Raw genomic sequence first — 14,431 nt, forward strand, 5'->3', positions numbered from 1 at the left:
AATGCTATTTCTGACTTATGTTGACTCCAACATGGTGGATATCTTCTTGGGTTGTGTTGGTCTCTGAGCGCCGTACCCAGATTATTGCATGGTTTGCTTTTTCCGTAAAGTTTTTTTGAAATCTGACACAGCGGTTGCATTAAGGAGAAGTATATCTTTAAATCTGTGAATAACACTTGTATCTTTTATCAATGTTTATTATGAGTATTTCTGTGATTTATGTGGCTCTGTGCAAATTCACGGGATGTTTTGGAGGCAAAGCCAAATGTAAACTGAGGTTTTTGGATATAAATATGAACTTGATCGAACAAAACATATATGTATTGTGTAACATGTTGTCCCGGGAGTGTCATCTGATGAAGAATATCAAAGGTTAGTGATTCATTTGATCAATATTTCTGCTTTTTGTGACTCCTCTCTTTGGTTGGAAAATCACTGTATGCTTTCTGCAACTAGTTGCTGACCTAACATAATGATATGTTCTGCTTTCGCCGAAAAGCTTTTTTGAAATCGGACACTGTGGTTGGATTAACGAGAATTTTATCTTTAAAATGGTGTCTAATACTTGTATGTTTGAGAAAATGTCATTATGAGATTTCTGTTGATTGAATTTGGCGCCCTGCAATTTCATTGGCTGTTGGCGAGGGGCCCCAGTCCTAGACAGGTTAACTAACCTCCAGACGAGTTTCAATGCCATACAACTCTCCTTCCGTGGCCTCCAACTGCTCTTAAATGCAAAACTAAATGCATGCTCTTCAATCGATCACTGCCCACACCTGACCACCCATCCAGCATCACTACTCTGGACGGTTCTGACTTAGAATATGTGCACAACTACAAATACCTAGGTGTCTGGCTAGACTGTAAACTCTCCTTCCAGACTCACATTAAGCATCTCCAATCCAAAATTAAATATAGAATCGGCTTCCTATTTCGCAACAAAGCATCCTTCACTTATGATGCCAAACATACCCTCGTAACACTGACTATCCTACCGATCTTTGACTTCGGCGATGTCATTTACAAATAGCCTCCAACACGCTACTCATTAAATTGGATGCAGTCTATCACAGTGCAATCCGTTTTGTCACCAAAGCCCCATATACTACCCACCACTGCGACCCGTATGCTCTTGTTGGCAGGCCCTCGCTTCATATTTGTCGCCAAACCCACTGGCTCCAGGTCATCTATAAGTCTTTGCTAGGTAAAGCCCAGCCTTATCTTAGCTCACTGGTCACCATAGCAGCACCCGCCCATAGCACGCGCTCCAGCAGGTATATTTCACTGGTAACCACCAAAGCCAATTCTTCCTTTGGCTGCCTTTCCTTCCAGTTCTCTGCTGCCAATGACCCTCCCAGTCAACCAGGTACTGGAAACCCCTGCCCGGTGGTTGAACCTTCAGGTGTCTCACCGTATACGCTGGCTGGCCACCTATAACCATGGGGAGAGGGATTGGCCTGGAGACAAGACAAAGGACAGTGAGACAGGCTTAATCCTAGACACATGGAGGTAGGGTGAATATGGAGGGTACGGGGCAACACAAGACAGACAGTAGTGGAACTCAGGACTCTGGAGATGGGAAAAGGACCATTGAACTGGGAAGACAGCTTGCGGGACTCTACCCGAAGGGGCAAATCCCTAGTGGAAAGTCATACCCTCTGCCCAATGCGGTAGCGGGGAGCTGGGGTCCGGCGATTGTCCGCTTGTCGACGATACCTGGAGTTGGTCTTGAGAATACCCGCCCTGGCTCTTCTCCAGGTACGTCGACAGTGGCGAACAAACATCTGGGCCGAGGGTACACTGAGCTCCTGCTCTTGTTCCGGGAAGAGTGGAGGCGGATACCTCATGGAGCACTCAAAAGGGGAGAGTCCTGTGGCAGAACTGGGAAGAGTGTTCCTGGCATACTCCACCCAGACCAGTTGACGGCTCCAGGTAGTGGGGTTAGTTGAGACCAGGCACCTTAAGGTGGTCTCCAGGTCTTGGTTGGCTCGCTCTGACTGACCGTTAGTTTTGGGATGAAATCCGGATGACAGGCTGGCCGACGACCCAATAATGGTGCAGAATGCCTTCCAGAACTGAGATGAGAACCCTGATCGGAGACCATGTCTCCCGGGAGTCCATGGATAAGGAGGACATGCTGCACCATAAGCTGGGCCGTCTCCTTGGCAGAAGGTAGTTTGGGGAGAGGGATGAAATGGGCGGCCTTGGAAAACCGGTCGACTACCATTAGAATGACAGTGCTGCCATCAGACGGAGGGAGCCCAGTGTCAAAATACAGCGATATGAGACCAGGGACGATGAGGAACCAGTAGTGGCTGCAGGAGGCCAGAAGGAGCTTGCCGTGGAGTCTTGTTTTGAGCACATAGTGCATGTGGTAATGAAGGCAGAGACGTCAGGGACCACCAGAAACGTTGTCAAAGGCAAGGTTAGTGTATGATGGGACCTTGGATGACAGGTCAGCCTGGAGGATTGAGCCCATTCCAGGACCCGGGACCAGACTGGGTTAGGGACAAACAGCCGGTTAGCCGGGCCCCCTTCAGGTCCAGGCTGGGAGCGTTGCGCCTCGCGAACCAGTTTCTCAATACCCCAATCCACAGTGGCAGCAAGGCATGAGGTAGGGAGAATGGTTTCGGAAGTCGAGGGTGTGGCAGAGGAACTGTATAGGTGGGAGAGAGCATCAGGCTTCACATTTTTAGACCCAGGATGGTAGGAAATGGTCAAGTTGAATCTGGTAAACTGGAGGGCCCACCGGACCTGCCTTAAGTTGAGGCACTTGGCTGAACGGAGATATTCCAAGTTATGGTCAGTCCAGACCAGGAATGGCTGTTCTGCTCCTTCCAGCCAGTGCCTCCACTCCTCCAATGCCATCTTCATCGCCAGGAGTTCTCGCTTGCCAACATCGTAGTTCCTCTCAGCAGGATTGAGATGATGGGACAAGAAGGCACAGGGATGAAGCTTCTGGTCCTGGGCAGATCGCTGGGACAGGATGGCCCCCACGCCAACATCCGAAGCATCCACTTCCACCACAAATTGACGCGAGGGGTCCAGATGGATGAGGATGGGTGCTGTTGTGAACCGATGCTTCAGGTCCACAAAGGCTTTGTCGACAGCTGGAGATCATTTGAATGGTACCTTGGGGGAGGTGAGTGCCGAGAGGGGGGCTGCCAAGGTGCTGTAATCCTCAATGAAACGGTGGTAGAAGTTTGCAAACCCAAGAAACCATTGCAACTGCACCCTGGACGTTGGTTGAGGCCAATCCACCACTGCTTTCACCTTTCCAGAATCCATCTGAACAATTACATATCCCAGAAAGGTGATAGAAGAGCGGTGGAACTCACTTCTCAGCTTTCACGAACAATTGGTTCTCCAGGAGGCGCTGAAGGACCTGTCTGACATGGAGTACATGTTCTTGGGAAGATTGGGTAAAAAAACAGGATGTCATCCAGGTAGAGGAACACAAACCAGTTTAGCATTTCCCGAAGCACATAATTGACCAAAGCCTGGAAGACAGTGGGGGCTTTGGGGAGTCCAAATGGCATGACCTGGTACTCATAATGTCCACTGGCTATGTTGAAGGCTGTCTTCCACTCATCCCCCTCGCGTATCCGAACCAAGTGGTAGGCATTCCGAAGGTTCAACTTTGAAGACATGTTAACCCCCTGGGGAGGTTCAAACGCCATGGAGAGGTAGGAGGTAACGATTAACAGTGATATCATTAAGTCCCCAGTAGTCGATACACGGGCGCAGGGTCTTGTCCTTCTCCACAAAGAAAAACCCTGCGCCGGCAGGAGGTGCAGAAGGACGGACGGCCCCATTGGCCTGAGACTCCTCTATGTACTCCTCCATAGCTATGGCACAATTATAAGGACAGTGCAGGGGAAGGGAAGTAGCACGTGCCTTACTGAACACTTCCAGGAGGTCATGGTATTCAGTAGGAATAGCAGAGACATATTTAGTCTTGCTAACATCCTGAGGATGACTTGGGGAAGGCTGTGCTGCTTGAAGGCAGTGGGAATGGCAAAAAGGACTCCAACCCAGGATGGAGCTTGTGGTCCAGTCAATCACAGGATTGTGCTTTTGGAAAATCCCAACAGAACTGGGACATGGGGAGATGCAATGAGGAGGAACTGTACGGTCTCACTGTGGTTACAGAAACCCGTAATTGAACGGGCACAGTATTATGGGTGACTTCCCCTATAGAGCGGCCGACCAGTGCCCTAGCATCCATGGGCACAGAGAGAGGCTAAGTGGGGATACCAAGCTGCGAAGCTATCGGGGCATCAATAAGACATTCATCAGCCCCAGAGTCAGTGAGCACTCGGGGAGACTTAGATTGGTCTCCCCACAGCACAAGAGCAAAAACGGGTGTGCGGGTGATGGGAATTATGGAACTCCCAGTCTGATTCACCATAGTACTGGTATCTACTAGAGACAAGGGTTTCCTAATAGGGCAGGTAGCTATAAAATGTCCTGCCCCTCCACAGTACAGACAACAGTTAGTATTCATCCTCCGTGAGCGCTCCCAAACTGATAGACTAGTTCTTCCCAACTGCATAGACTCAGGAGTATCCAACTCACCCGTCGTAGATTCATGAGAGAGCTCGGGTGACTTCGACTCCTCTCGGAAGAGCTGCCTTTGGAAACTTCCAGATTCCATAGGCGATGAACGCACCATGTCGGGTGCACGAGTGTGCCCAAGACCAGACCTACTCTCACTATTGCATTCCCTTAGGCGTCCATCAATTTTAATGGTTAATGCGATAAGGGAGTCGAGGTCCACCGACAGTTCCAGAGCAGCTAGTTCGTCCTTTACCTCAGATAATCCGTGCAGAAAAGTATCAAAAAGAGACTTCGGATTCCAGGCACTCTCGGCGGCCAACGTGTGAAAGGCCACCGCGTAGTCTGCCACACTACGGGAGTTTTGACGTAAGTCAAGTAGTTTGCTGGCCGCCTTTCTCCCGGATACCAGATACTCAAACTTTTTTCACCTCTTTCATGAATTCCTCCAAATGACCGCAAATGGCAGATTGTTGTTCCCAAACTGCCGTAAGCCAGGAAAGCGCCCTTCCCGACATTACCGTAATTATATACTCTATCTTCGATCGGTCTGAAGAAAACGAAGATGGCTGTAGCTCAAAAATAAGCAAGCACTGAGAAAGAAAACACCAGGTACCAGGATTCCCAAATATCGCTCTGGAGGTGGTAAGCAGGATTCATGGGGAGTCGGGATAGGCTGTACAAACTCACCACATATAGGGGAAAAAATTACTGGGTGATTGGGGTTTTTCAGAGGAGGCTGTCTGGGAGGTTAGTCTGAGCTAACTCCCTGATTTTCTCCATAATAGCCTTTAACCCATGGCTGTAGTGTTCCATCAAGGAACTGAGCCATTCCAAAAGGCACTGTTGCAACTCCTGATGTTTCCCAATGGTGGCTCCCTGCAGGGAGACAGTTTGGCAGAGCTGGTCCAAGTCTGCTGGGTCAGGCATGGCCAGTTCGTACTATCAAGGCACAAGGCGAGACCCAAATGCAGACACAGGAGGAAAAGTCTTACAGTGTTTTACAATGTTTATTAATCCAAAGGGGTATGCAAGAGAATGGTCGTGGACAGGCAAAAGGTCAAAACCAGATCAGAGTCCAGGTGGGTACAAAGTCCAGAAACAGGCACGGGTCAAAACCAGGAGGACTAGAAAAAGAAAAATGCAAAAAGCAGGGGAACAGGAAAAACACACTGGTTGACTTGAAAACATACAAGACGAACTTGCACAGAGAGACTGGAAACACAGGGATAAATACACTGGGGAAAATAAGCGACACTTGGAGGGGGTGGAGACAATCACAAGGACATGTGAAACAGATCAGGGCGTGACAAGAGGAGAAGGAGAGGACAGGGAAAAGGAAGAGGAGGGGGAGTCAGGAACACAATAACTGATGAAATCAGAGCGACTGTGGTTGACCATGTTGTCAACCATGGAATGAGCAGGAGGGAGGCTGGGCAACGGGTTCAACCAAATCTGAGCCGTTATACTGTTGCAGAAATGAGAACCGGTAAGTAACTGTAAGTGCTGTAGTCTTACTGGTACAGTAATATGTACTGTGCTTTCATAATGAGACGGTACTATCACTAAAACCATTCAAATGTTTTTACAAAACTGCAAAAGAACAAGTATCTGGTGGAAGAGGTTGACTGTTCACCTCAGAGCAGGAGACCCACATTGTAAATATGGTCATTGCAAATAACTGCATCAGACTCAGAGAACTGCAGGACCACATAATGGCAGATAACACCATATTCCAAAACGTCTACACTGTCTCGTCTACTGAAATGCAATAGAATTAAGATGAATCAGCTGTACAGAGTCCCTTTCAAAAGAAACTCAGACTGTGTAAAACAACTGAGATATGAATATGTGCACATAAGCTATACTATCTTATCATTGGTGCTGGATCTGGAAGTGTACGGTGCTACATCATATTGACTGATCCCTGTCTTTTCATACTGTGCTACATTGTTTTGTCTTGTCTCTTTCAGAGAGTCATGGAGCTAGAAGCAGATGCTGTGCATCATGAACTAATATATGTGGACGAGGCAGGTTTCAACCTTGCAAAAACAAGGGGCCGCGGCAGAAATATCGTAGGACATCGTGCCATCATCAACGCCCCGGGACAACGTGGTGGCAACATAATGTGTGCGGCTATTAGTCAAAACGGCGTCCTTCACCATCATGTAATCCTAGGCCTATACAACACTGCACACATTATCACATTTCTGGACACCCTCCACAGACTAATCCCTAATGACCAGGGGCCAGAGCAGCCCAGGTACGTTATCATCTGGGACAATGTTAGTTTCCACCGGGCTGCTGTGGTCCGCAATTCATTCACAGGTCACCCACTTTTCATCGCACTCAATCTCCCCCCATACTCTCCGTTCTTGAATCCTATTGAATAATTCTTCTCTGCATGGCGTTGGAAGGTGTATGATAGCCAGCCCCACCAACGTATACCCCTTCTACAGTTAATGGAGGAGGCTTGTGTTACGTGGGGCGGCGCAGGTGGACCCAAATGCAGACTCAGACAAGGAGACAAGGATAGGTAAACCAATGTATTTATTGAAAAGCGGGAGAGGAGATGTGGTGCAGTCAGGGGAATCTCGGGTGGGTAGTAGGGAATCCGGACTGAGGCTGGGAGCAAGGAGATTAGGAACCAGGTAAGCAGGTCTGGAGCGGAATCCAAAGAAGCAGTAAAGCGGGGATCCAGGGCAGGGAAGCAGGACTGAGGAGACAGGTACCAGAGTCAAAGCAGATGGTACTGTAGCGGAGAGAAAAAGCAGCGTGAGGCTAGGGAAAACAGGCACAACAGGATGACAAAATCTATGCAGGCACAAACAACTAGCGATACAGACTGACTGAGTAGAGGCTACGATCTGGTAGTGTGGAAGTGGCAGGGCTGAGAATTTGTAGGGTTCTTGATTATGGAACAGGTTGCAGCTGGTGGGAATCTGCTCCGCTTCCAGCACACCTGTCTCCACTCACACAATCACATACACACGGAGAGAGAGGGAGCGAGCACTGGGGAAGTGGTGGCACATTTAGGGAGGTCCAGGGTGAGAAGTAGAGGGCATGGTAGGAGCAGATGTAACAGCTTGTGGAGATCAGGGGTCACACTAGGCCTGGATACGGCACTCCAGGCAATACTTTCTATGCTGCCTAACTCAAGACAACATCGCATGTGATGTGGATGAAGTCTTCTGGCCAGACCCACAATGAACGTGAGATATACCCTAATATTTTTATGTTCTCTTTTTCCTTAGCACAAATGTTTTTGTTTTCTTCTACAGCACTTTTGTTGTTTGAGGAGTGTTAGAAAATGCTGAGAAAAAACGTAATTAACTTTTTCCCCTTATTTGTATTGATAGTGTGTTATGTTCAGAATACACATCCATACTTTACACATTTCGATACCTGTGTGTATGTGTGCTTACTACATGTATGACAAAACTTTATTGCAAACTCCTATACCCTGCACACAGAAAAAGCAAAAGCCACAAGTGTTTTTCATTTTTACTATCAGTGCGTAGTTGGTGCTCCGTGTGCTTATTCAAATGATGGTTTGTGTGTACTGTATTGATGCAAAAACAAAAAAAATGTAAAACGAGTTTGAAGAGTTTTGCAAGAATTGTTTGCTTTTGCAAGAGTTGTATAATGTTTGGTATAATGTTTGGCGTAAGGTTTTGTGATTAGTGTGTACAGTTTTGTAAAAATAACCTATAGTTTCAAAGATAGTGCCTAAGCAATCAGAAAAACATGTAATGTATCAACCCATTGCTAGTGACTAGGGGTCGATTTGGGGATTCAAATACATGAAAACATTAAAGAGAAGATTCAAGGGGAGTCCTCCATCTAGTGGCCATATTCTGGCATTGCATTCCTTTACATAAATTCCTTTAATCAGTTTTGAGTTTGAGTTACTCAACATGTATTCAGTAAGGGTGTGGATTGTCCTGTCCTCCATATTGTAGGTGTGTTTGTTCAAATGCTTCACAGGGAGATTTTCACAAGATGTCCGCTTCCAGAACACCATTGATGGTTGAAGCTGTATCCACTACTGTTCCTGCCTGCTCCTCCTTAACAATGTGACCAACTCATTAATAGCCTACTGTATAATGTATGAATATGGATGTTCTCAGACTATTATGCAACACACATTAATATGAAGAGAGAACAATGATACACACTTTATTCAACATATCAAGCAAGCTAGCGACCCTGTATTGTCATTGCATCTCAAAGAAACCGAAGTGTAGCCTAATTAGGCTACTTTGTAATTATTAGGTAAATACTATTATTACAGGTGCTTTCAAAGTAACTACCTGTTAAAAAGCTGGGCTGTAAAATAAAGTGTTACTTTTAAATAGTACATACACATACGTATATTTAAAAGTATACTTATATAATAAGGCCACATGCTTTGGTTCATATTTGATATACTATATATTCAATTTTACATTATTAAAGGGAACAATCTGGGATATTTCCTATTGTTCAATGCTTATTTAAATGAATGATATGATTATTGAAGAATGTAATAATAGGAATAAATACATCATGGGCTTAGTACAACTGCCTTACCCTATCATAGAGCTCATGGATTGTCATTCCTTGCATCCGTTGCTCTGTCTATGCATTTAAGAGTGGTTACATTCCTCATCTTCACACCAAACCATTGGATGAATTAAGCCTGAGCTACTATCGCTTTGATTCTCAGTAACCCTTAAAAAAAACACTGGGGATTCTTGTACCCTTTTTATCACTTGAAATATGAGTGGCAGAATCTAAGTTACATCTAACAATGTACTCCAAAATAATTCCATACTCTAACTTCTGTAATATTCTGGAGTATGGTTTAGGAAACATATTCCTGCTATTCTTTTCCATAACACAAGGAATGCCAAAGTATGAAATCATTGTTCGTGTGAAACAGAGGATTGCACACTATCAATAGCACAGGGCATGGAACCAGGGATCTACTTGTAGTCTGACACACAAGTTATGTAAACAAACAGAGGGTGCATACATTATGAGCTTATGAGGGTTACATAACCCTGTCTGCGGGGATGGACTCCATCACAAACTAAAACAGTTGCTTTCTACCCAATACCACTGTGAATAAAAATAACTTGCATGAAGAGAATCTGTGAGTGGAGAAAGAGATTGCTGAAAAGAAATACAAATCTCATTCATTTTCTAATTTTAGGGGAAAAAATGGTGCAAGCAAGTAGGCACTGTCACTAGGCACCGTATGTATGAAAATGGTCAAAACATATCTGAGGCCTGGTCTGAAAATGAAACGACATTGTAGGAGACAGGATATCTGGTCAGAATAGTGTACTCACATTCATAAAGTTAATAGGTGAAGGGTAGGTGTAATAACATGTGAAAAGAAGAATAGATTAGGACAATTACAGCATTATAGATGTGACATTTGCTCTCAAAATACAAGCATAAATGAAACGCTTGAACTTGGTGCCTACCTTTAACCATATCTGGGCTCAGTTTGATTAATAATGTAACAATGCACTTTTCTTTCCCCAAGGTAACCGCCAATCTGACATGGAAAAATAAATGTTCACCTATCCACTTCCAGGACAGTGATTACCGCAAGGAAGGGAGGAAAGATGAATGTACTTTAAAGGTATTTGTGTGGCCTAGCGGTCGAAGCCGCTGCCTACAGTGCACATATACCACTGCATCATGGATTTGAATGCATTTTAATTTGAATCATCAGGCCCACTTCTATCTCAACATACTCTCCTCATTGCACTCTACTTCTTTCCTATCCAGTAAATAAAAACATGTGTAAGGAGTGGGACTTGCCCCACTCCTTGTAAAAAAGAAAAAGGTATTTGAACAGGGCCCTGGTGCCACCATGTGCCGATTGGAACCCCCCCCCCCCCCAAAAGAAAGAGCACACCCAGCTGCACCTTATGAATATGAACAGCAGAGGTCAGTATTCTCCTTTCACTTACTTAATTCTCTAGTCCAGTGGCTCGCAAACTTTTTATAGTCCCGTACCCCTTCAAACATTCAACCTCCAGCTGCGCACCCCCTCCAGAACCAGGGTCAGCGCACTCTCAAATGTTGTTTTTTGCCATCATTGTAAGCCTGCCACACACACACTATACGATACATTTATTATACATAAGAATGAGTGTGAGTTTTTGTCACAACCCAGCTCGTGGGAAGTGACAAAGAGCTCTTGTAGGACCAGGGCACAAATAATAATATAATAATAATCAATCATTTTGCTCTTTATTTAGCCATATTACACATAAAACCTTATTTGGTCATCAACAATTGTGAATAACTCACCACAGGTTAATGAGAAGGGTATGCTTGAAAGGATGCACATAACTCTGCAATGTTGTGTTGTATTGGAAAGAGTCTCAGTCTTAAATCATTTTCAACACACAGTCTGTGCCTGTATTTAGTTTTCATGCTAGTGGGGCCGAGAATCCACTCTCACATAGGTACGTGGTTGCAAAGTGCATCTGTGTCTTAACAGCGCAATTTGCCAAGGCAGGATACTCTGAGCGCAGCCCTATCCAGAAATCTGGCAGTGGCTTCTGATTAAATTCAATTTTCACAGAACCGCTTGTTGGAATTTCGACGAGGCTCTCTTGTTCAGATATTAGTAAGTTGACTGGAGGCAGGGCATGAAAGGGATAATGAATCCAGTTGTTTGTGTCATCTGTTTCGGGAAAGTACCTGCGTAATTGCGTACCCAGCGCACTCAGGTGCTTCGCTATATCACATTTGACATTGTCCATAAACTTGAGTTCATTTGCAAACACAAAAAAATCATACAATGATGGAAAGACCTGTGTGTTGCCCTTGTTAATGCAAACAGAGAAGAGTTCCAACTTCTTAATCATAGCCTCAATTTTGTCCCACACATTGAATATAGTTGCGGGGAATCCCTGTAATCCTAGATTCAGATCATTCAGGCGAGAAGAAACATCACCCAGATAGGCCAATCGTGTGAGAAACTTGTCATCATGCAAGCGGTCAGACAAGTGAAAATTATGGTCAGTAAATTAAACTTTAAGCTCCTCTCTCGATTCAAAAAAACGTGTCAATACTTTGGCCCTTGATAACCGGCACACTTCTATATGTTGTAAAAGCGTTACATGGTTGCTGCCCATATCATTGCATAATGCAGAAAATACGTGAGAGTTCAGGGGCCTTGCTTTAACAAGTTTGGGAATACCTGCTCTAGTCAAACCCTATGGAGGAATCTCAATAGTTTAAAAAGGTTTCCTCTCCCATCTCCTACTCTATTCACAATAAAGCAGTCCCTCTGTAGACTTCCGCCATACTGCTTCAGTTGTCCTGTCTTTTCAGATGAGAGAGGAGACATTAGGTCTGCAATGCATTTACTTGTACAGCTCTGCGGCTCCTTCCAGCCTCTTGTAGGCTAGGTGTCGTGTCATATGTGTAGTACCTTGGGGGTTGGGAAAAAAGGCATAAGACAAATGTCAATTTCACAAATGACAAAAAGAGTTGAATGAACAAAAGTGTAATTAATCAACTTTAATTAAAAACAACAACTATTGCACTCAGGAAACACTAGTCATAGCAATCTATCAGATCTAAGTAGAAACGAAGAAGAGCGATATATTTTTCCAACTTCCAAAATCATTCCCTAGGCTAGGCCTACTATACCTGTGTAGGGCTACAAAATAATTTGGACTCTTTTCAAAAGCAGTCAAGTCCGCTGATAAACAATGCGAGTAGCCTATAGAGGAAAGTAGGGTGCACATCCAAAGATTCCTTTGCGAAATGCCCAGCCGAAAGTTTCATTGACTGGTTTAACTGATATATCAATAATGAAAGCTAAAGAAACATTTTATTTGCGTGTTGTTAGCATGACAAATCATCTCTATAGTTGCCATCTACCCCATTCAGAGCATTTAGCGCTGTTTAACAAAATGTCTAACTCTGGATGGTCTTTTCTGTAGGAACTTGACGCACTGGAAGTGGCATAATTGGCCTTTATTAGTCAGCAACCTTTGAACTTAGAAGACAGCATTTATTACTGATCAGGTTGTCTTGTCCGCAGTTGCCATTTTGTTAATGATCTACAGGGTGGATGGAAAATGAAAGAGGAAATCACTTTTTAATCAGGAAAATGAAATCTGTGGGTTTGTGCGTTGCATGTCTCCTCATAAATTTAAATAACTTTCGTTATGATTATGCCATTAATATATTTCCTGTCTGTTTCTAGTTAGCTCATGTTCTTCTTATTCTTCGATGAGGTTTAACGGCAGTTGGCATCCAAAGAATGTTGCATTACCACCGCCTACTAGACTGGAGTATAACTCCCTTATACTTTGCTTGAAAATAAAGAAATCCAATAAACAAATACTATACCATCTAACATTACACTCACTAAAACCCCACCACCCTCCTCCACTATTGAAATCTATCTAGTCCTACATCAGGCCAACAGCCTGAAAAGATGGGACAGCACCACTGAACACACCCTGTAACTCTTTTAACATCAAGTCTTGTACACCCAAATACTTCTCTGCAGCTGCCACCACAACCTCCATTTTCTGCGACTTAAATTCCACCTCTGCAGTACAGTTGACAACAATTGCTATAAATGCTAAAAATCCAATATTACTGAAGCATATATCACTTGTTGGCCCATCCCTCCATACTGGTACAGATCTACTACTCAGACCACTCCTCTCAGGATCCCTCCCCTTTGATCTATCCTTCTACATTTTCTTCCCTGCCTCAGCATACGACAACTTCTGCAATACTCTAACCCTGGGAACCTCATCCTGCCTCTCTCGCACCGGACTTTTCTGATCCCAAGCCCCATAGGCACCCCTACAATTAACATGTACCACTACTTCCCCCCAATGCTACACATTCCTTTGTCTCATGCCCTACTGCACACTTCTCACAATAAGGAATCTCCCTCCTACACACTGCTGCCACATGCCCATAAACTTGACACCCCTAACAACGTAATGTATTCGACACAAAAGCCTGTATGGGATAACTTATATATCCTAACATCACTTTGTCGGGCAAAGACTCAACATCAAAACTCAAAAGAACAGACAACAACTTCTGTTTCACCACTCACGCCACCCTGTCTGCGTAGCACCAAACAACGAGCATCACAAACACCGGGAATCTTCCCCTTCAGTTGTGAACTTTCACATTTACCGCTACCCCAGTAATCACTCATTTCAATGGTGCCCTTTTCTTGAGAGCAAAACAATTCACATCTCTTGCTCACATTCCTTTGACGCGGAGTGCCTGCTCCCTCTGACCAGCAGAAACACAAACAATTATCACAGACCACTTTTGGTTACCTTCACCGATTCCACAGCACGTAATTCTGTTTTCACCCACCCTGAAACCACAAATGGATCAGCCAAAAGGCAAGGGTCCACTTTTTCCAAAAATGTCACTACTACCATCACAGACTAATCTTTATCCTAACCTTCGGTGCAAGTCTCAGGCTCCGAGAACTTTCCCACACCTAACCCCTCCGATACTTCACCCTCATACACTTCCATTTCTTCTCCTGTCTTAGATCCGGTGTACAGCTCACTCTGCTTACACTTTCTACCATTCTTCTTTAACAAACCATGTCCCCTTTTCCCACCATTTTTAACCTATTCAAGCTCACCCTCCTCCTCCCTCTCTCTCTTCTACCCCCTCAGCCTCTCCTTTTCCCTCCATTCCTCATCCATATTCCAAGTATACGTCTCCTTAGGATAATACGACGCTTCTCCTGACATACAACTTGTTCTTGCTCTCTCAAGGGACGCATTCCTCCCTTCCTGATGACTCCACTTTTCCACTTCCTAGTTAGCTCATGGGGGCGGTAAGTAGCATATAGAGCTTA

Source organism: Salvelinus fontinalis, chromosome 22 (assembly GCF_029448725.1).
Source record: "Salvelinus fontinalis isolate EN_2023a chromosome 22, ASM2944872v1, whole genome shotgun sequence".
Taxonomy (NCBI): Eukaryota; Metazoa; Chordata; class Actinopteri; order Salmoniformes; family Salmonidae; genus Salvelinus; species Salvelinus fontinalis.